This window comes from Mustela nigripes, chromosome 2 (assembly GCF_022355385.1).
Source record: "Mustela nigripes isolate SB6536 chromosome 2, MUSNIG.SB6536, whole genome shotgun sequence".
NCBI classification, from domain to species: domain Eukaryota; kingdom Metazoa; phylum Chordata; class Mammalia; order Carnivora; family Mustelidae; genus Mustela; species Mustela nigripes.
The window spans coordinates 203,198,210-203,221,529 of NC_081558.1; positions in this window are offsets into that span (position 1 = coordinate 203,198,210).

Here is a 23,320-nt window from a genome sequence, read left to right on the forward strand (position 1 = left end):
GCTTTCTCTCTCTCTGCCGAATAAATAAATAAATAAATAAATAAATAAATAAATAAATTAAAATCTTTAAAAATAAAGATAAAATAAAATAAATTTTATTTTAAAATCTTTAAAAATAAAAATAAATATTTAAATTTAAAAATAAATAAATAAATAAAATCTTTAATCAGTAAAAATAAATTAAAAATAAAGACATTTAACAAATTTTTTTTAAAATAGCATAAAGTAAAAATAAAAAACATTTAACAAAATATATTCTTGATAGATTAGAGTACTAAGCACTACTAGATATTATCAGGAACATAGAACATGTGTAAATGAATACTCAACTAACCTAGAGATGGAAAAGAACTTTTGAGTTATAAAAGGAATGGAAAAGATCAGAAAAGTACTCAATAATATGATGATTAAATTTAAACATTATTGTGCCTCATAAAGAAAATGAAAATTTAAGAGTGTTTTTTTTTAGGAAACCTAGTGAATGGTGGAAAACAACTCTCTCTTCATGGGCATGGTTATATCTGGACTGTGAATCAAATAATAAAAACATTTATTTATGAACTTCACCCAGTGCTAGTAGATAAATCTTCACAAAACCATTATCTTCCTTTGAGTCTTTACAAACACCCAAAATCTGCAGTGACTATGCTCCAGTACTAAAAAAATCCAAATTATGTATAGGCATTGAAGACCCTTGAAAATTGGACCCAATTCAACCCACTTTTCCACTATTACATTCTATTTCTTCTTTCATGAACTCCTTGCTGTAGCACTTTAAAGAACTTACTTTTATTTTCCATTGTGCCTTTACTATACTGTTTTCCAAATTTATAATACTTTCACCCACACCTCTGCCTCTCCAAACCCAACAATGTATCCAAGTACAACCCACATTCCATCTTTTTTGCTATTTGGCCAAATCACTACACCAAAAAGTATTTAGACTTCATGGGAATTTCACAGTACATGATACCTGTGAGAACTTTAAAGAACTGAATAGGATACCTTGGCTTGAAACCCTATAGGTGAAAGTCTTATAGTACAACGTGAATTTCAGGTTTGGAAAACAGAAAATGTCAAAAGGTTTGGCATAGGACCTTGCATCTTCGAGCTCCAAATAAATAACAACTGAATTAATGCATAACCCTGTGGGTAAGATGCTAACCACACAGTTTTAAGTATTCTTAAGGGCTTTGCTACTGTTTTTTTCTAAACCATCTAAGAACCTTAGAATCGTTATACCAGATTTTTCCTAAAAACAAGTATGCAAATGAATTCTACTGATGTTCTATATTTCATAAAATTAGGTACTTTCTATTGCTAAATTTTCCTTCCTTCAGATTATAAAGAATTACTGTATTTTTCACAAAAACTTTAAATTCCTAACAGAATTTTTTAATTCTATTATGTTCTATACTATGTATTCTATGTTCTGTACTTATGTTCTATACTATGTATTAGGGAAACTCGAAGACCGAAGGGAATATTAATCTAAAAGTGAGTTTTATTCTTTTTAATATATTACTTTTTATTGATGGATTGATTCATTTACCCTCTAAAAAAATTTATCTCTATTTTATACATAAATAAATACACATTATTTATGTGTAATGTACACATTTATTCTTTTTTTTGTATACATGGATTCAAGGTTCACTGTTAAGTTCTTTATAATGATTTCTTACATAATTTAATTCTAAGACGGCATCAGGATTAACCTATTCTCTGAGATTTGTCACGATCAGGTATACCAGTATTGTCATTTTGTACTTGGATAATAACTTGCCTGGTTATAGTATTATTAAGACATGCTTTTCCCTTGAAATTTTGTAAACATTGTTCTATTATCTTCTGGTACTTAATTTTTCCATGGAGGTATTTGAGGTCAACCATATTTATTCCCTTTGTAATTTCTTGAATACCTAATGAATTCTTTCTTTATCCTTGAAATTCAATCACTTTACCAGAATGTCATGAAATTGGTACCTCTAATGAACTTCTTGAAAACAGTATGCTTTTCATTTGTGAGTGCTCTTTTTAATTTCAGAAATATTTTCTACTATTATATAATTATGTTTTAGTTCCATTTGTTGGGTTTTCATTTCAGTGTAAACTTTACCTTTATTTTGGATCAATATTTCCTATATGACATGAACTTCAGTGTCTTTGATTTCTTTGCTTCTACCCCATTATTTCACTGATACTATTTCATATATTTCTTCTATTACTAATTTTATTTTCCCCACTATCTAAAATGTTCCTATGGTTTTTATTTAGTCATCTGTGTAATGGTGTCACTTTGGTCCTCTACTCACTTAACTCTACATTCTCTCCTTTCAGCTCATTCACACTTAATCATCTCATATTTTAAGAGTTCCCCAATTGTCCTAAAGACTATTACATTGTCTTTAGCATGAAATATATGTGAAAAATTTTCCTCTGTTTTGCTCTTTGAGTTATATTTTCTTCAAAATGAATTCTTCCATCCTATCTGTTTTATGCCTGTCTTTATTTCTGCTCTAGTGTTTTTGCATACTTTCCATGTTTGTCTCATGTTTAATATGGTCTTTTATAAGGCATTTCACTTGCCCTGGCATAGGATGTGCACATTTTTGTTGCTACTTCTTCCAACTAACATGAGACTTGTTAGATGGGTCCTTAAGACTTCATTTGAGGAGTGACAGTGGGTATTCTAGCCACATTCTAGTAGCCTAAAAGCCTGTGACATAGGGAAAAGTCTCAACTGAAGAATCATTGTCTTGGCTTGAGAAATTTAATCTATGGACCATGGATAGCATGAAGAAATGTCAATGCTATAACAACACACATAGAAATAAGTTTAATTATTAACTTCCTTATAAAAGGATTTTTCCCCCACTACTAAGTTATTTATCTCCACTGCCCTCAGAAATATTTATCAAAATATATACTTAAAAATGCATTAAAAAACCCCCAAACTCCTAACAGCATAGAACTGCCTGACAAATGAAGCTAGATCAAAAGTCTGCCCCAGAATTACTCACCGTGTAATAGAGAAAAATATAAACAATGAAAAGTCTCCTTGTAAAGTTCATTTTCAAATCACTTAAGTCACTACAATGTAGTGTATACAGGCTATACACTAATTGTTTGCTATATTTATGCCCAATATATTCTATCAATGCTAGTATGGTGTGTATTCTGAGACATTTAATTTTTCTCACTTCCACCTTTACAACAATAAAAAAAGCTAAACAAGCCAAAAATAAATGACTTTTCTAGGACCCATCAGAAAATTGAGGTCACAGGAAAAACTCACCCTGACATTTGAGGAGACAGACAAATGCAGAGAATCAACAGCAGACATTTGCTTACTTGGAGCAGAAGTAGCAGAAGACATAAACTAGTAGGAACATCTAAATAATCATTTTGATGAATGGCTGAAGTTTGGGTCCTGGATGAGTGAGAAACTACTGAGAGCCACAGTCTTAAGGATATGGGTTTCATGGGATTTATGTCCAGGAACTCCACTCTGTTTTCACATTGAAGAGTCAAGAAAAGTTCCTTGGTAGCTTTTTTTTTGTTTTGTTTTTTTTGTTTTTTTTAAGTTCCTTGGTAGCTTTAAGGAAGGGTAAAAGTAACCATTTTGAAAAGTGTCCAGAACATTTACCATAGAAAAAGCCTACTCTCCAGAAAAAAAGACTAAAAATCCTAAAGATTTTTTCCATCTAGGAAAACGACATTTGGCCATCTCCACCCCCCCCCCCCATTTACTCATCCTGTCTCACCAAAAAGGAAGAAACAAATATGAATCTCAGAGACCAGGAACATAGACTTGGCTCACTAGGATGACTAAGATGCATCATAAGATTATGAAGAACATCCTCTCTCCTATAACTGACACCCAGAAAAATAAGTCCCCAGTAAAATTACAGCAAATTATAGTCAAAAGAACTGGAAGACACAGACTCTGCAGGAGGAGGGTTCCTTAGTAGCAACTTCCAGAAACAAGAGATACAAGATAAAGTCACAAGAGGAACTGGAGAACTTTGCACCTATAGCTAAAGAAAGCATTAAATGAAGACTAAATCTTAATCAGATAAAATTTCACACTAACTTCCTATTATGTGGTACATCACCCTGGCTTTAAAAAAATACAAGAAATTGTAAAGGTAAGAAGAATTCCAGTCTGAGGAGACAAAACAAGAATCAGGACCAGAATCACATATTATACAAATTTTGGAATTATTATATAGGAGATTTTAAGTAACTATGATTAATATGTGAAGAGTTAATGGACAAAGTAAACAACCTGCAGAAAACATGGGCAATGTAAGCAGAATGTTGGAAACTATGAGAAGGAATTAAAGGAAAACAGAAAAATTAAAACAAAAACAAAAACAAAAAACTATATACCACAAGTAAAAAGTGCCTTTAGTGGACTCTAATAGAAACAACTACAATGCCTCCAGTAGGTAAAAGGATAATTTGTGGCATGTCTACACAGTGGAATAAGATTTCAACAATAAAAAAGAAAGGAGCCATCATGCCCTGAAAAAATGGAGGAGATTCAAAGGAATATTGTTAAGTGAAAGAAGCCAGTCTGAAAAGACTATAAATTGTATGATTCTGATTATATTCCAAAAAACCCCAAAACTATAGACTCCCAAAAAGATTGGTGGTGCTATATACCTACTGGAATAGCCAAAGTACAGAACACTAATGATACCAAGTGCTGGAGAAGATAAAAAGCAATAGGAGCTTTTCTTCACTGCTGGTGGGCCTTGTACAGCCACTTTGGAAAATGCTTTGTCAGTTTCTAACAAAACTAAACATACACTTACCAGCATTTATCTTCCTGGGTAATTGCTCAAATGAGTTAAAAACATGTCTACACAAAAACTTGCATACAGATATTTATAGAGGTTTTATTAATAATTACCAAAACTTAGAAGCAACCAAGAGGTCCTACAGTATTAGAATGGGTAAATAACTATGGTACAGCTGGACAATAGAGTAGTATTCAATGATAAAAAGAAAAGAGCTATCAAGTCATGAAAAGATATGGAGGGCTCTTAAATATATATTCCTAAATTAAATAAGCCAGTCTGAAAAGGCTGACAAACATACTGTGTGATTCCAACTACATAACATCTTGGAAAGAGGAACACTATGGATACAGCAAAAATATCAGTGATTGCCAGGGGTTAGAAGGGAGAGGGATGAATAGGAGGATCACAGAGATATTTAGTGTGGTAAAAAATATTCTCTATTATACCCTAGTGGTATAATACATTATATATTTGTCATTATATATTTGTCCAAACCCATAGAATGTACAATACCAAGAGTGAGCCCTAAAATAAATAATGGATTTTGGATGATAATGTGTCAATATATGTTCATTAGTTGTGACAAATGTACCACTCTGATGGCGGATACTGATAATGAGGGAGGTCATGCATGTGTAGCAAATAAGATTATATGGAATATCTCTGCAGCTTTCTCTCAGTTTTGCTGTGAACTTAAGACTTCTCTAAGAATATAATAGGTTAAAGAAAATATACAAGTGGTTGCCAAGATTTTTGGTAGTGGGGAAAGAAGCACAGGAGAGTTTTAGGGCAATAAAACTCTATAGTATGTTGGGGCCCCTGAGTGACTCAATCCATTGCATGTCTGCCTTCAGCTCAGGTCATGATCCCAGAGCCCTGAGATTTAGCCCAGCATTGGGCTCTTTGCTCAGCAGGGAGCCTGTTTCTCCCTCACCTTGTCCTCTGCCCTTCCCACCCACCCCAACTCATGCTTTCTCTCTCTGTTTCTTTCTCTCTCTCAAATAAGTAAATTAAAGAATATTTTGTTTATTTATTTGAGAGCACAAGGCAGATGGAGGCAATGAAGAGGGAGAAAGAGATGCCCTGATGAGCAGGGCAACAAACAACAACAAAAAACACAACTATACAATATGATGGTGTAATGGTGGATACATGATACTATGCATTTGTCAAAATTCATAGGACTTCACAGAACAAAAAGTCAACTTTAATGCAGAAAACTTTAAAAAAAAAATTTAGTAATTTTGAGGCTTCCAGGATGGAATATGACTATGATAGAAAAAAAAATCTAGCTGCATTATAAACGTGTTATATGTTTGTATTATTACTAAAGGGGTTAGTGGAGGAAAACATACTAACCTAAGGATCTTTGGAAACAATGAATTCTGTTTGTCTTGTAGGTACTGTATTCTAGTTGATAGAATTGTTTCCTATGAAGGAGGAGCAGGTAAACAATTCTGTTGTGATATATATGTATATTGGAACTGAACAATTAAGTAAATGGGTTGTAGAGGTTAGGAACTAGTTTTCTCACTATTTAGTGATACTTTAAAGATATACAAGGGGAAAAGGCTGGACTGATTCATGGAGTAATGAATAGGGGTTGGAGTCATCACTATGATCTCATGAATAGCTTATTATAAATACAAATGCTACATGTAGGAATACTTACAGATATGTATATATAAATAGCTTAGTATACATACATACATTTCTTTGTTCTGCAACCTGAGAGGGCATAGAAGTACACTCAAATAGCAATAAACACCCCAAGTAGCTAGATCTTGGTTTCTAATACCATTCTCCAATAAAAGAAACTGTAGCTTGGGCAGGAAATATACAAGTGAAGCTGAGACATTTTGTAGTGAGAGAAAGTAAGAAAGTACTAAAAAAAAAAAAAAAAAAAAAAAGCAAAACAAAAAATCTTTGTTGAAAAGTGTATGGCAAAGTTCATAGAAGCTAACAAAACAGTTGCCAGTTACCGAAGCTCCAAATTTGAACCACAAATAAAGTAGTATTGAATTAGAAAACAATATTTCATGTAAATACCCATAAGACCATATTGATACAAAGAAATAATGAAATAAATAAATTAGTGGAGAAAAAATATATCTCCCATTTCAAAAATTCCAGATGTTCCTTCAACACCTTCTAATATAACTCCCCATTCCTTAAGTGTGGGCTACACTTAATGACTTCTTCCCCAAAAGAACAGTATAGGAAAAGGTAATAGCCTAACTCGTACTACAGAAACCTGAAAAACATGACCTCAGCCAGGTGCTCAGGGTCAATATCTATAGTGAAAAAGTCATGTTGATGGTCTTCCTCTTGATGTAATGCAATGAAAATGACACTTTGACTCTTATGTATTCCTTGCAAAAATCCATAGCCAGTCAAACCATGATAATAGCATCAATAAATTTCAATAGAAAGGGATCCCACAGAGAAGATATTTGCAAACGACATATCAGATAAAGGACTAGTGTCCAGAATCTATAAAGAACTTAGCAAACTCAACACCCAAAGAACAAATAATCCAATCAAGAAATGGGCAGAGGACATGAACAGACATTTCTGCAAAGAAGACATCCAGATGGCAAACAGACACATGAAAAAGTGCTCCATATCACTCGGTATCAGGGAAATACAAATCAAAACCACAATGAGGTATCACCTCACACCAGTCAGAATGGCTAAAATCAACAAGTCAGGAAATGACAGATGCTGGCGAGGATGCGGAGAAAGGGGAACCCTCCTACACTGTTGGTGGGAATGCAAGCTGGTGCAGCCACTCTGGAAAACAGCATGGAGGTTCCTCAAAATGTTGAAAATAGAACTACCCTATGACCCAGCAATTGCACTATTGGGTATTGGGTATTTACCCTAAAGATACAAACGTAGTGATCCAAAGGGGCACGTGCACCCGAATGTTTATAGCAGCAATGTCCACAATAGCCAAACTATGGAAAGAACCTAGATGTCCATCAACAGATGAATGGATGAAGAAGATGTGGTATATATACACAATGGAATACTATGCAGCCATCAAAAGAAATGAAATCTTGCCATTTGCGACAACATGAATGGAACTAGAGCGTATCATGCTTAGCGAAATTAGTCAAGCAGAGAAAGACAACTATCGTATGATCTCCCTGATATGAGGAAGTGGTGATGTAACATGGGGGCTTAAGTGGGTAGGAGAGGAATCAATGAAACAAGATGGGATTGGGAGGGAGACAAACCATAAGTGACTCTTAATCTCACAAAAAAAACTGAGGGTTGCTGGGGGGAGGGGGTTTGGGAGAAGGGGGTGGGATTATGGACATTGGGGAGGGTATGTGCTTTGGTGAGTGCTGTGAAGTGTGTAAACCTGGTGATTCACAGACCTGTACCCCTGGGGATAAAAATATATGTTTATAAAAAATAAAAAATTATAAAAAAAAATAAATAAAAAATAAAATAAAAAAAAGAGAAAGGGATCCCACAAAAATACTTAAGTATTCTTTAAAACTTTCAAGGTCATTAAAAGCAAGGAAAGTCTGAGAAACCTCATAGCCAAGGTGAACCCAAGAAAACATGACAAGTAAATATAATGTCAAAAAAAAAAAGGAAATTAGATGGAAAATAATGAAGAAGTCTCAATAAATTATGGATTTTAGTTGATAACAATGTGTTGATAAGGATCTTCTATTATAACAAATGTACCCAGTGATATAAGTGGTTAATAATAGAGGAAATTGGATGTGGTGTGAATGCGAATTCTTTGTATTATCTTCATAATTTTTCTATAACTTTAAAACTAGGCGAAAAATAAAGTTTCTTTAAAACTTATTCCTTTTTCCTGAATGAAATATATATATACAGTAAGAGAATTACTGCATTTGCTTTGAGGGATGCATCCATTACTTCTATACATTCAACCTAAGAAAAACAATATTCTTTGGATTCTCAATACATCTTTATTCAGATATTGAAGTTGATCAAATGGTCACTTACATTAATAGCTTAGTGTTAAATATTTGTGTTTTATTTCTTGAATAGATTATCAAGCTTAACTCCAATCAACTATTTCTCCTATTCATGCAATCCTCAAGTGGACAAGATAATTCATATCTTATTGTTTTTATATTTCATTAGAAAGTTAAAAAATGTGATTTAAATGGATATAATAGTTGAACTGAATTACATTTTCAGTGGCAAATTATCAAATTTAGTCATGCTTACTTTGATATAATTTTACCATTAATTACATATCTACAATTAAATATATAAGACAAACTTCCTCCAGTGTCAGTGAGAATTTAGTATGGAAGAGCAATAGCTCTTCAATCAGATAGCTGGGATTCTAAAATTCTAGATCTGCTAGTTATAAACTGTGTGGTGAGAAATTAAAACTATTTTTCTTCAGTTTCTTAATTTCTAAGACAGGCATAATGATGAATCAAAGTGTAAAATAGGCTACAGGGCAATAAGAACTGTTCTGATATTTTTGGTATTAAAAACAATAACAACGATAAAAACTCAACACTAAAACTCCTCACACCAAACAATCAAGTTAAAAACTAGGCAGAGGACCTAAGTAGATATTTTCCCAAAGAAGACATACAGATGGCAACAGACACATGAAAACACATGAGTCATTAATGAAACGCCAATCAAAACCACAATGAGATATCACCATACACCTCTTAGAATGACTAAAGTCAAAAAGGAAAGAAATAACAAGTGTTGACAAGATATGGGAAAAAAGGAAACTTTATACTCTATTGGTGGGAATGTAAATTTGTGCAGCCACCGTGGAAAACATTATGGAGGTTCCTCCAATTAATTTTCCAAATTAAAAATAAAAATATGATATGAGCCAATAATTCTATTATTGGGTATTTCCCCAAAGAAAATGAAAACACGATTTGAAAAAAATATATATACCACTATGTTTATTGCAGCATTATTTACAATAGTCAAGATGTGGAAGCAACCTAAGTGTACCTTGATAGGCTAATGGATAAGGAAGATATGCTACAGATTTGTACATTGGAACATTACAGATCTATAAAAAGGATGAAATTGTGCCATTTGAGACAAGATGGATGAACCTAGAGGGGATTATGCTAAGCAAAATAAGTTAGACTGAAAAAGACAATGACATATGATTTTGCTCATCACCTTATAAATAAAAGTTGAAAGAAAATAAGATATACATTATAACATAATACTATACTTATTGGAGGGAATGATATATCACTATTCTATTTCATTGTTTGTTATTTTCTAACTGAGATCAGGGAGTTATATAAAAACTATCATGATATCAAATAGCATTGAGTTCCATCACCTTTAATTTAGCTGGAGAAAAGGCGTGAAACAAACTTTTATCTTTACTTTCTTGAAAGAAGAAGCAAGACTTAAGGCAAAGATTTAGAAAATGGATAGATGCTTCCTTGGTAGACATCACAAGAAGATGACTCAAAGAGTGGCAGGGACTTGATTAGAAAACACAAAAAGAACAGGAAAGGGAAAAAAGAAACAGTTATTAATAGTGTAAACAATTCTAATCAGTATATGTGTGTAAATATATAAATATATATATCTATATATACACACAATATATATATACAACACATGTGTGTATTTATGATCGCTTTGCTCTCTTTTGAAAAGAAAATAAAAAAAAAGAAAGAAAGAAAAAACCATTGGCATTTAACCATTTCCAAGTAAAACACCTCATGGACCAGCCCAACCTTGTTCAAAAGTTTCTATTGCAATATCAGTATCCTGTCTATTTGTCTTTCATCTATCTAACCATCTATCTGCTCATCTATCCATCCTCCGCTGATGAGAGAAAAATAAACTATTTTACAAAGAAGATGAGAGGAAGATAACATACACATTAAGACACAGTCTTGGGGTGCCTGGGTGGCTCAGTTAGTTAAGCATCTGCCTTTGGCTCAGGATATGATCTCAGGGTCCTGGGATCAAGAACGGTATGGGCTCTCTGCTAGTGGGAAGTCTGCTTCTCCCTCTCTCTCTGCCTCCCCACCCTGCATGTGCACACATGCTCTCTCTCTCTTTGAAATAAATAAACAAAATCCTTAAAACAAGAGAAAAGACTCAGTCTTCAACCTATTGCAGAGAATGATACACTACCTTTATATTCATTGTTCTGCTTTTTTGTTTTTTCATAACAGAATAGTATGAGAAAGCTATCATGATAGCAAATAGCATTGAGTTTCATCAGCTTTAATTCAGTTGGAGAAGAGTCATGAAGATAAACTTTGGTTCTTACTTTCTTGCAAGCAGAAGCTATACCTAGAAGGCAGTTCATCTCTGTGTATGTACCTGTGTGTGTTCAATGATTTACACTTACATACATTAAAATTTAGTTTATCTACAATGAATAGAAAATAGGTGTTTTATGTGAATGAAGCATTCTCATGAATTTAATGTTTTATACATTCTGCTAGATGTTCAAAATATCAGACCTTTAAAAACGTCATAGGAATCCCATCCAATTATTGGCATTAGCATCTACTTTCCTCAACTCACCTCTGTATTTACTGATGCCGGACTGTACTTGGATGTGTTCACTATCTCTGGATCTTATTCACACAGACACATACTAAGATTCAATGCCTTATTTTATATAGATGGAATATTTTTGTCCTGTCTCTGAGTCCTTTTTATTTCAGTTTTCTTCTTTTGTCCTATTTAAGTTCTCCCTTGCAACTGGCATCATCCTGATGATGATTTCAAGTGTGTTCACCTACCTCCATGAGCCCACAATGAGATCTCCTCTTAAAGGATCTGAAAGGAGACCACACTTACTATCATCATTTTCAAAGACTTCATATGTGAATAATGCACACTCGACCATAAATTGTAACTAACAGAAATAAGTCTGATTTAGAAAATTCCTAGTCATAGACTATCTCAGAATCTTTGTAGTAAAAATAGTTTATTTAAAACTATTGGCTTAGAAATTAAGCTGAATCATTATGGAATGATTTACACTTGAAGTGACTTTCTGCAGTAAATCTCTATAATAAGAATATTCACTTTTCATGTATCTTTTAGAGGCAAAAATAAGAAAAAAAAAGAAATTCTATTTTTGGGCATTACCATTGCTTAAATATTAGATAAATGGAAATCATCAATGGTTGTTTGGCTCATGTGGACTAGATGCTGGCAAATTTTAACAGCATCTTATTTTTGCAGCCACAAATTAAATCTTTTATTTTGTCAGATGTGACTGGGGAACCATTAAAAAAAAAAAAAAGACTAAAATAGCAAATCTTTAAAAAAAATTCTGTTCCTTCTCTAGACTTGGATCCCTAAGTACCAGTCAAGGAAAATATCTCATTTCTTCAAGGAAAAAGAGTTCATATTTCTTTTGAAACATTTCTGTTGCCATAGTTACCAAAAGCTCACTCTCTCTCATTCTCTCTCTCTTCCTGACAATAACATCAACATGTAGATACACACAGCTTATAAAAGTAAATGTTTTATTGTGGAAATTTATAAGGACATGGGCTCTGCTTCCAATGACTTTAAAAAATTTGAAAGTGAAGGAATTTTATTAATAAATGCACCTGAGTTGAACTTAAGAGCTTTTCTGAGCAAGAGTGTAGGACAAAAGGGGAGAGCAGAGAAGTTGAAAAGAGTCACACAGTTTTCACATTACCAAGGTGAAAGTACTCTAAATAAGAATTTGGACATAGTTGATCTTCTCCACCCCACTGCATATAAACACTCCCACATGGGTTGCCATGTCTCTAAGACTGATACCTTCATCTGGATAAGCCACAAGAAATTAAAACATACACACATATATACACATGCACACCTTGGAATAAGAAAAATATAAACCAGCTTATTTTTATTATTGGTCTTGCCAAATATAAACTTTAGAGAGAAAATTTTAAATAAAGCAGCAACTATGAAAATAAACAATGAGATCCTTGTGTACAGGATTACGTAGTTGGGGTGTGCATATTTGAAATCAAGCTCTGAGGTGAAACAAAATCAGTTTTCTCTGCCTTCCTTTCCTCTGTTTAAGAAGTGGTCACAAGAATCTTTATTAACAGGAATTTAATGTGCAAACATATACCTTTGGAAGGATAAAAAATTGCTAAGAAATATGTGGTCAATATGGGCATTGTAAACAATACTATCAAATAGCTCAGTTATTCCAATGAGTTATAAAAGCCATCAAATGTGTTTATGATTTGGAAAGAGTCTAGAAAACTAAGTTTGAAGGCTTAAAAAGTAATTTGCTTACCCTAAAATTCCTCTTTACTTCTAAAATACTACTTTTCTTCATACTTTTCTCTTTCATTCTTAAGTAATTCCTTACCCTACCCTACATGGTATGTCACAGATAGCAAAATCTTCATATTAAATGCATTAAAATGTAAAGCACCTAAATGTTTCATGTTTTAATGCACTAATTAGAAGAATGTGTTATTTTGTCATATTTAGCATTTCAAATTAATTCTCTACAACAGTAATCTCAATATCATTTTTAAGAATGGGAATTCAAAATTATTTTAACATAAAAATTACTTTAAATATTTTTCATAGAAAAAGTTAACCAAATTTTTTAGAATAAACTGTATTGTCAGAGTGTTATAATTAAGAAAAACTGTCCCCTCTCTTAAAACTTAACTGCAGAATTTATTGATGTAAGTGAGAAATGTATGAACAGGAAAAACTCTTTATTACTTTATTTTTTTAAAAAGTCATATATATATAAATTTATATATGCTTATATATGTATATATGTTTTACATACATATGTCTTATATATATTATGTCCTACAGAGAGATTTTTATGTCTGGTGTAGTTCTCAGTTATAAAGACTATTTTTATTTTTTAATTTTCTATTTTATAAAAACTCAAAACTGTTTTGGGGGGTGGTGGGTGGGATTTTTTTTCCCACACACTTTGTTGGCCTTCCTATACTTATTTTGGCTTATTATGGTCCATATTTTTAATCATATGTTAGGAGATACCCTTTATCTTGCACATCAGCCCTGTTTGGGCTGGATCTCCTCTCTTTTGACCTCCCTGAGTAATGTTATGGTCAATTTCCCCTTTATCTTGCCCATCAGCCCTGTCTGGGCTGGATCTCCTCTCTTTTGACTTCCCTGAGTAATGTTATGGTCAATTTCCCCTTTTTTCCATCTTCCTTACTCTCTCTTTCCACTAATACAGGCTTATCCAATTCTAAATAATCAAAAAATGATCTTGAAATTATTATTTTTTTTGCTTATATACTCACTCAGTTTTCTTTGCAGACTCTCTTCTTCCACTTACCAATTTCTAAAATGTTCCTGTGCCTAAAGCCAGATGTTATTTTCCATCAAATGCTTTTTTAAACAACCTAATCCTTCCGTGGCTTCAGTCTCATTTATAAGTTGCTAACTCCCAAATCAATAACTCTTCTCTGAGATCCAGATATATAATGACAATAACCTAACAGATTAAGACGTCAAATCCTATTCACCCTTAAACTGGTAGAGTCTCCTTTTTTTCACCATATAAGTTCATATTTCTCTTACTCCTCGAGGAAAAACACTGAATTCTATTTCAAATTACTTTCTTTGTTTCCTAGAACCTTTGATCTGTGTGATTGTTTTGAATCTACTCCATCTCTTTATCACATTGACATTGTCTTACTTTAGACACCAATCCACTGTTATAACCAATTAAATTTAGACCCCACCAACATAACTTATACACTGACAACAGGGACGTCTTTATTAAACAGGCATCTAACTCTACAACTCATCTAACCTAAAGATTTTTTAAAACCACATTAATACTAAAAAAATCCCAAATTCCTCAAAATGACTTGTATGAACCTTTGTAATTTTCATCCTAATGAAAAAAATCCTATTTTCATAATCATTTTATTCTCATAATCACCTATTTTCATAATCACTACTCACCCACCATCAACTCCTATTTCAGGCATAACAAATTTTGCATAATATTCCATTCTACTTATGGACCATATCTTCTTTATCCATTTGTCCGTTGAAAGGCATATTGGCTCTTTTCACAGTTTGGAGACTGTGGCCACTGCTTCTATGAACACTGGGGTACAGATAACCCTTCTTTTCACTACATCTGTATCTTTGGGGAAAATGCCCAATAGTGCAATTGTAGAGTCATAGGATAGCTCTATTTTTAATGTTTTTAAGGAATCTCCACAGTGTTTTCCAAAGTGGCTGCACCAACTTGCATTTCCACCAACAGTGTAAGTGGTTCCGCTTTCTCCACATCCTCTCCAATACTTGTTGTCTCCTGTCCTGATAATTTTGGCCATTCTGACTGGTTTAAGGTGGTATCTCAATGTGGTTTTGATTTGAATCTCCCTGATGGCTAATGATGATGAATATTTTTTCATGTGTCTGTTAGTCATTTGCATGTCTTCTTTGGAAAAGAGTCTGTTCATGTCTTCTGCCCATTTTTTGATGTGATTATGTTTTTTGTGTGCTGAGTTTGAGGAGTTCTTTATAGATCTTGGATATCAGCCCTTTGTCTATAGTGTCATTTGTGAATATCTTTTCCCATTCTGAAGGTTGCCTCTTTGTTTTGTTGACTGCTTCTTTTGCTGTGCAGAAGCTTTCAATCTTAATAAAGTCCGTAAAGTTCATTATCACTTTTGTATCAACATGGACAGGACTGGAAGAGATTATGTTGAGTGCACTAAGTCAAGCAGAGAAAGTCAATTATCATATGGTTTCATTTACTTGTGGAGCATAAGGAGTAAAATGGAGGACATGAGGAGAAAGGAAAAGTGAGTCGGGGTAAATCAGAGGGGGAGATGAAACATGAGAGACTATGGACTCTGAGAAACAAACTGAGGGTCTTGGAAGGGAGGGGGTTGGGGGGATAGGTTAACCTGGTGATGGGTATTAAGTAGGGCAGGTATTGCACCACACTGGGTGTGGTGCATAAACAATGAATCTTGGAACACTGAAAAAGCAAACAAATAAACAAGCAAACTCGCCATTTTTCAAAAGAACCTTGCTTGCTTCTCTTCCTCAAGGAGAGCCTATAGTATTCCCATGGAATAAATCTCCTCTTCCCAAGGAACTCTTATCTTCCTCGAAGATTAAATTCACTGATGACTTTAATATGTGAACCATCCTTGCCTCTCCTCTTCTAAAGTGTAAATTTCTTATAATTTCTTATAATTTCTTATAATTCTATTATGATATTTTTACATCATGTTTTCATTTTGAAGATGACACTAAATTGAACTAATGGTGAGATTTATTTGTCACATTATGCTGACAACTCTTCCAGATGATAGATATACCGTATTTAATTAAATCCTCCCCATCACTGCTAGGTATTATTTTCATTGTACAGACCAGAAAACAGATATTCTCAGAAGATAAGCATTATACCAGATCTACTCAATTAGCACATAGCCAAACTAGTATCTAATACAAAAGCTTTTTGCGTCCAAATCCTTGGATTTTTTCTTTCTTATTATATAACTTTGTCTTTCGAGCTGTTTGAATTCCAGGTTTCCCCTGTCAGGGTGAAGGACATGACTACTTGCTCTAGAGAGACTGTAGAATCTTTCTCTTGAACCTCTTGCATTAATTATTCAAGTCCTGAAATAAGGCTTTGGAATGGATTAGGTAGCACTTTTCATCCTATATGTTTTTGAAACAAAGTCAGTGTGTGCATCCTGTGAAATAAAACTGTACTGGCCTGCATCTCTTAATGTCTGGTGCTTAGAATTCTCCCAAACCACCTTAAATATTGAAGCTTACAAAACTGGTACTGAGTGATATGAAAAAGAACCAAGGTGTTCTACTTTGTGGTCTCTGCATGACATCTAGTGGTTAGAATTGGAAATTTTGAGGATAGTATGATTAGTGCCAGGGGAAAACACATCTTGGCCTGGAGTCCCTATTCTTCACATCAAATGAAGGTCCTTCACAGAAACAGAGGACCTTCACTTCCAAAGTTTAAAAAAAAATTACTTTCTTAATTATTTCTGTTTTTTATTCTATATATCAAGGCAAAGGAATCTGCATTATTTCAGCAATCTGTGCTGACTACTGGGGCTTAGGAAACCTTGCTATTTGCCTATGATCTGTACTTACTTTTTGATAGATTTGTAAAATCATTAACAGATGAAAATTAATACACCCTTTCAATTTTCCTCAAACTCCATGTGGCAATAAATACTCTGTATATACACAAGCACAAAAGGTGAAGGAATGATATTAAAAGTTATGACTCTATTATTCAGCATTATATTTTTAAACCTCTTTATATACACCTGTTTTGATCCTTCTAAACCCTATAAAACAAAGCAACTATTAAGGATTTAGTCATAAGAATGTCGTTAGGTTTAGATTCTCGATGATACAAGATTTGGGATTTGTCCTTAGTCCACTTGAAAGCCTGACAATGTTATATGGGACACGATACGTTTCTAATAAATGACACAATCTATGTCTTGGGATGCAGCAAAGGATTTCGAGTTCAAATGGTCAGAGAAGAGATCATAGACAAGGAAGAGTTTGTTGGCAAGTGAGTAGAATAAGTTACTATTAAGAGAACAGGCAGCTGAGTGAGAATTCTGGCTTTTCAGCTTTCCTGCAGTGGGGCCTTGGGCAATCTACCCACTCTACATTCTAGTTTCTACATCCATACAATAGTGTAAAATGTAGGATCTATTTCATATAGTGAAGATTAGTACAGTGCTTATTATATGAGGAATTATCAGTCATCTATATTATGTGTAAATGCAAAAAATAAAGTGTTTAATTCAAATTTCCTGAGAATATACAAGGGGAAATGAACCAGGAGAAAACTAAGAATTAATAGACAAATATTATGTTCCTGACACCAAGACATCTCCAAAAGAATTTGAAAAGTGATTATAAATATTTTATGGAGATATATTTAGAATACACAGACTACAGATTCTTAAGATGTATGCCATGCAGACAGATCAGAAGTCTTTGAAACCCAGCAATCATTTATAAATACTACTTTTTCCTTTTCTATTGCAAAAAGGTACTCTTTTAGACCCAATATGAACCAAATTAAATGGTTACATCTCCTGAAATATAGTTTTTTTCTGTTAAAAAAAAGTTTTTGTTAAAAAAACTATAAAAATGCAGTTTTGTAAAAAAAAAAAAAAAAAATGTAAAGGGACGGCTGGGTGGCTCAGTGGGTTAAGGCTTCTGCCTTTGGCTCAGGTCATGATCCCAGGCTCCTGGGATCGAGCCCCGCATCGCATCGGGCTTTCTGCTCAGTGGGGACCCTGCTTCCTCCCCTCTCTCTCTGCCTGCCTCTCTGCCTACTTGTGATCTCTGTCTGTTAAATAAATAAAATCTTTTAAAAAATTTTTTGTAAAAAAAACCATAACTTGAATCACAATAATTGCATTTATTTTAAATGAGAGAAGGCCAACCAATAAGCGTTTAGGTGTGCAGAGTCTGTTGTTCAAGATCACTGTATAGTGAACTCCAGGAATTAACCTCCAAGATGATCAGTGAGAAGAAAAACACTGCACTTGGCTCAAAGGAGACTTTTGTTGAAGAGGTGGGTTTTCCTGCCGTCTTTGAAGTGGGAGAGACCCAGAGCTAGTTAAATCCAGGGTTTCACGATGAGTGAACTCTAAGAGAGGCTGCTGATGGATCTGGAATCCCACAGTGGTTGTTTTGTCCCTTGCTTGGAGAAGGTTGGTGAAAATTACACTCTTTCCCCAGCATGATCTTTGTTTCTCACCCAGGTATCTTATTTAAGACCCGAGTAATATAGGCATTTTTTGCTCACTAAAACAGACTCCCGGCTATCTTCCCCATGTTTATTTTCCCCAAATATTTGTGTGTAGTAATAGTTGAAGAAAAATTTTTTTTTTCCTGACAAATGACTTGGTGCATGTCATTTGAGAGGACAGATAGTGAGACAGACAGGAGGAGAGAGAGGGAGAGATGTTGTGTTGGTGTGTGTGGGTGTGTGTGGGTGTGTTTATGGATTTGTTTCCAGAGGACTCAGGCTTCAATTTCACAAGACCATTTAGTTAAAAATGTCATCTTTGCCTCTTTGCTATTTATGTGTATGAGATAGCTGACCGATTTAAGTGCTGACCTTATGCAAGGCTGGTATCCCCACTCTTGATATTTAACAGACCTGAACTAAACAAAGCATATTGTTTGAGTCATTTTAAATATTCGGTCACTTTTTAACTCCACGTAAACTTTGCAGTTAAATCTCATTTCACATAGTGAAAGAATTACAGCCGGAATATTGAGCCTGGGCTATGATATTTTCTCAGTAAATATTTTTGATTGATTACCCTAAAAGGGGAGAGTATGTTTGCTCTTAAGGAACTAACAGACTTAAAAAGAATATGGAATGTGGGAAATCAGAGTGGGAGACACTCCGTGAGAGACTGGCCTCTGAGGAACAAACTGAAGGTTTTAGAGGGGAGGGGTAGTTGGGGGCTGGGTGAGCCTGGTGGTGGGTATTATGGAGGGAACGTATTGCATGGAGGACTGGGTGTGGTGCATAAACAATGAATTTTGTAACACTGAAAATAAAATAAAATGGGGAAAAAAGAATTGGAAAGAAAAAAAAAGAACATGGAAAGTAAATTAAAATTTAAACCAAATAATAATACTAACATACTGAACTCTGTAATATTTATCTTTTTATATGCCTCATCCATCCATTTCTGTTACTTTTTTTTTCTCTTAAATAACAAGGACCAGATGTACCTGTACTTGTACCAGTACCTAACACCTGCTAGAGATGCAATCCGTGGTAGTTTTTGACTCTGACAAAAATCTATAACAAATTAGTAAGGTTAAATATTTCAGGTATAATCAGCACTTTTCTCTATTATAATGTGTTCATATCTTGGTCATATGTTTAATGTCTTTTATTTCATTTATTTCTGTGTCCGTTTCCCTTTATTATATTTTCCACAAAATTTTAATTTTAAAATATATCACATATATTTAATTTAAAAAATTTAAATCCCTAAGAGTTTCAGTACCATTTATTTTTTGAACACACCACAAGCTGGGTTTCATAGAAAAGTCCCATATTTTATTAAATATCCTTTTCTCTGGATGTTTTTGGCTATTGTGATAATCTGATTGCATACCTGGAATGAGCTAACACTTGTATTTGGCATACTTGGCATAGATCAATTGATTTAAGACAGATTGATAAGACCACACAAATATGATTTTTTTTAAATTGTGATTTAAAGAGAAGGATGTGGCTGCCCTCCATGTTTATAAGGCATATATATATATATATATATATATATATATACACACACACATATATATATGTATACACACACACACACACATACCATAGAAGATGGATTCATGTGAATTTCTCTAAATATCTAGATGTAAAAGTATTGTTTCTTTAAGATCAAAATAAAATATCCTGGATTCACTAGTTTATAGGAGAAATTAATTTTATTATATTTCTCTCTGTCCTACTAAAGAAAAGAAAATCTTTAGCAGAACATACCACTCCTGACACTTACATGGTCAATAATTAATAGCTATGATTTAGCATATAAAATGATCCAACCCAAGTTGAAACAACTTACTTGTTCAACACTTCTTTCCTTCCTAACACAGGCTTATAGTTTGAACAGCCTGAGATGAAAGAAGAGTCCAGTAATTTATTTTGCCTGTCTTCCCCTTGCTTTCCCCTCTCTGCTGCCTACATTGCTTGATAAAGCCTGGGTAAGGTGATTTTGCATAAGGTAAAATGACACTGATGCTCTCTGGGCTTGGTGGCTATTGAAAGTGGACTTGTCCTCTACTGAAATGTTACTGAAGCTTCTTCCTCAGAGATCCTTTCTAGGGACTTTCAACTACTCTTCTTTGAAGCAGCCCATTAATTCCAGACTGTCTCCCCTTCTTGTTAGAATAGGATTTCCTCTCAAAGATCATCCTGGTCAAAACCCCTGTACAGTAGCACAAGCCCAGTATCTTCTTACATCTAGTATTTGGGAAATCTATTCTTTTGCTTTGTCATTATACAAAACATAGCTTGATTTATATTTGTGCAGTAACCAGTAACAATCCCAGTATCTACTGAAGTCCAGGGGTCAAACTGAGTTCTTAGAGGTGAGTTTCTTTCCCTGAATTTCCCCTTGTCATTTGACTTATGCTAAAGAGGAAATGTCCTTTTCCTTTACCCCACGGATAATGATGGATGTGTGGAATGTCAGTCACAATGATATTCCCTCAAAATAAACCCATTCTCTTGCTCTCTTCCACCTTTTGTCTTATATAATGGGTAAAATACTAGTGTCAGCAGAACGGGTTTGGTACTACCTCTTGGAAAATTTTTTATTAAATTGTCCAGCAATTGCTTTTAGAACAGTGACAGTGAAGGTATGTGTCAGTTTGGAGGAAAATTTTGGAACTGTAGTTTTGTTCTTTAACGGGGGGGACTGTGGATATACATAAAATGATGTATCTGGGATATATTTTGGAAGCTTTAAAGTGATCTATATTCATTACCATTATCTATGGACATAAATACATACAGGTGCTCAGATCCTGCAACCTTCTTATGATAAATATATGTGGGCCCAAGGAGTTTAAGTGTTCTCCACACCTCCCTGGTTTCTGTAGATGATCATTCCTAATGTAAAGAGATGGAAATACCCATGATTTAAGATCTTTCCAAAGTGATCCCCAATAATGACGTTTGCATTCTTCTGGCTTAGGAAGATCAAAGCAACAGGGATACAGACCCGTCTACAGTCGCGGCTGATGTTGAAGGATAACATTCCACAGGCCAGTTACATGTCTCTGCTGGTTGAATTATGGGGAAGGGTCGGGGAAGAAGGAATGAAACTGGCTATAAGTTGAATACTGGAAAAATATAGTAAATTCCATAAAGCAGATAAATGGTAGAGGGCCTGAGTTTCCTATATGAAATAGTCCTGGAACAACAGAAGGGAATATATTTACCTTATATGGAAAAAATATTCTCATGCTAGATTTGAGTCCATAATAAAATTTGAACACTTTCAAAAACAAAATCTTATACATTTTCAAATGATTTGTCCTTAATACCTAATATCAGAGTTAATATTTAACTAGATATTAGAATTAACATCTGATTAGAATTTTAACAAAAGTAGAAAATTACAGTCAACTGAAATGTGAGTACAATATTTTTGAACTAAAATCTGTAATTCTTCCTCCAAATGGATTTCTCTACAATGACTTGACTTTTTCCAAAATCTGTCTCACTCAATGATTGATCTACATCTGAGAGACTATAATAAGGAAAAAAATAATTGTTCTACACCTGATTTTCTTTGAAAGTCAGAATGACTCTCGCCATAAACTATTGCAAAACTGAATGCTATCTTAAGGTTTCTGAAGCATGATCCGTGATCATGGATTAGATGTTAATATTGTGAAGATGGTGATACTTTCCAAATTTGTTTACATATTTAAAATAAATCTTATCAAAATCCCAGATGACCCACTTGTAGAAATTGACAAGTAGATCCTAAATTTCATATGGAAATTCAGGGGTTCCAAAAGAGCCAAAATAATCCCAAAAAAGAACAAAGTTGGAGGACTCACAGTTCCTGATTTCAAAATTTGATACAAAACCACAGTGATAAATACAGTGTAGCCCTGGTATAATGGAAGAGATACAAGTCTACAAATAAAACCTTACATTTATGGTCAATTGATTTTTGACAAGGATGCCAAGACAAATAAAGGAGGAAAGAATAATCTTTTCAGCAAACATTTCTGGAACAACTGGAAATCTACATATATAAGAACAAAATTGGACAGCTATCTCACATCCTACACAAAAATTAACGCAACGTGGATCAAAGATATAATGGTAATAGCCAATATTATAAATTTTTTAAAAAATAGAATATAGGCATAAATGTTTATGATTTTAGATTAAGCAGTGCCTTCTTAGATATGACACAACAAGCCCAAGCAAGAAAAGAATAATAAATTGTACTTTCTCAAAATTGAAACATATGTGCTTCAAATGACATGAGGAAAAACAGCTTACAGAGAGGAGGAAACATTTACAGATCAAATATCTGATAAGGGACTTACATCTATAATGTATAAGTAACCCTTATAGCTTAATAATTAAGACACACGTAACCTAATTAAAACCAAGCATCCAACTTTTGATTTGGGCTCAGGTCATGATCTCAGGGTCAAGAGATTGAGCCCCATGTTGGCCTCCACACTGTGCTTTGAGCCTACGTGAGATTCTCTCTCAACTTCTGCCTCTGCTCCTCCCCCTGCTTGCACAAGCACTCTCTCTCTCAAAAAAAAAAAAAAAAAAAAAAATTTTTTTATTTTTGCACTAAATTTTATGATTAAGTTCAAGGTTGAACAGTTTTATATATTTTTTAGTTTTTTATATCAATTTTGTTCATGTATTTTATACATTTGCTTTGTTTGAAATACATTTTATGCATTACTTA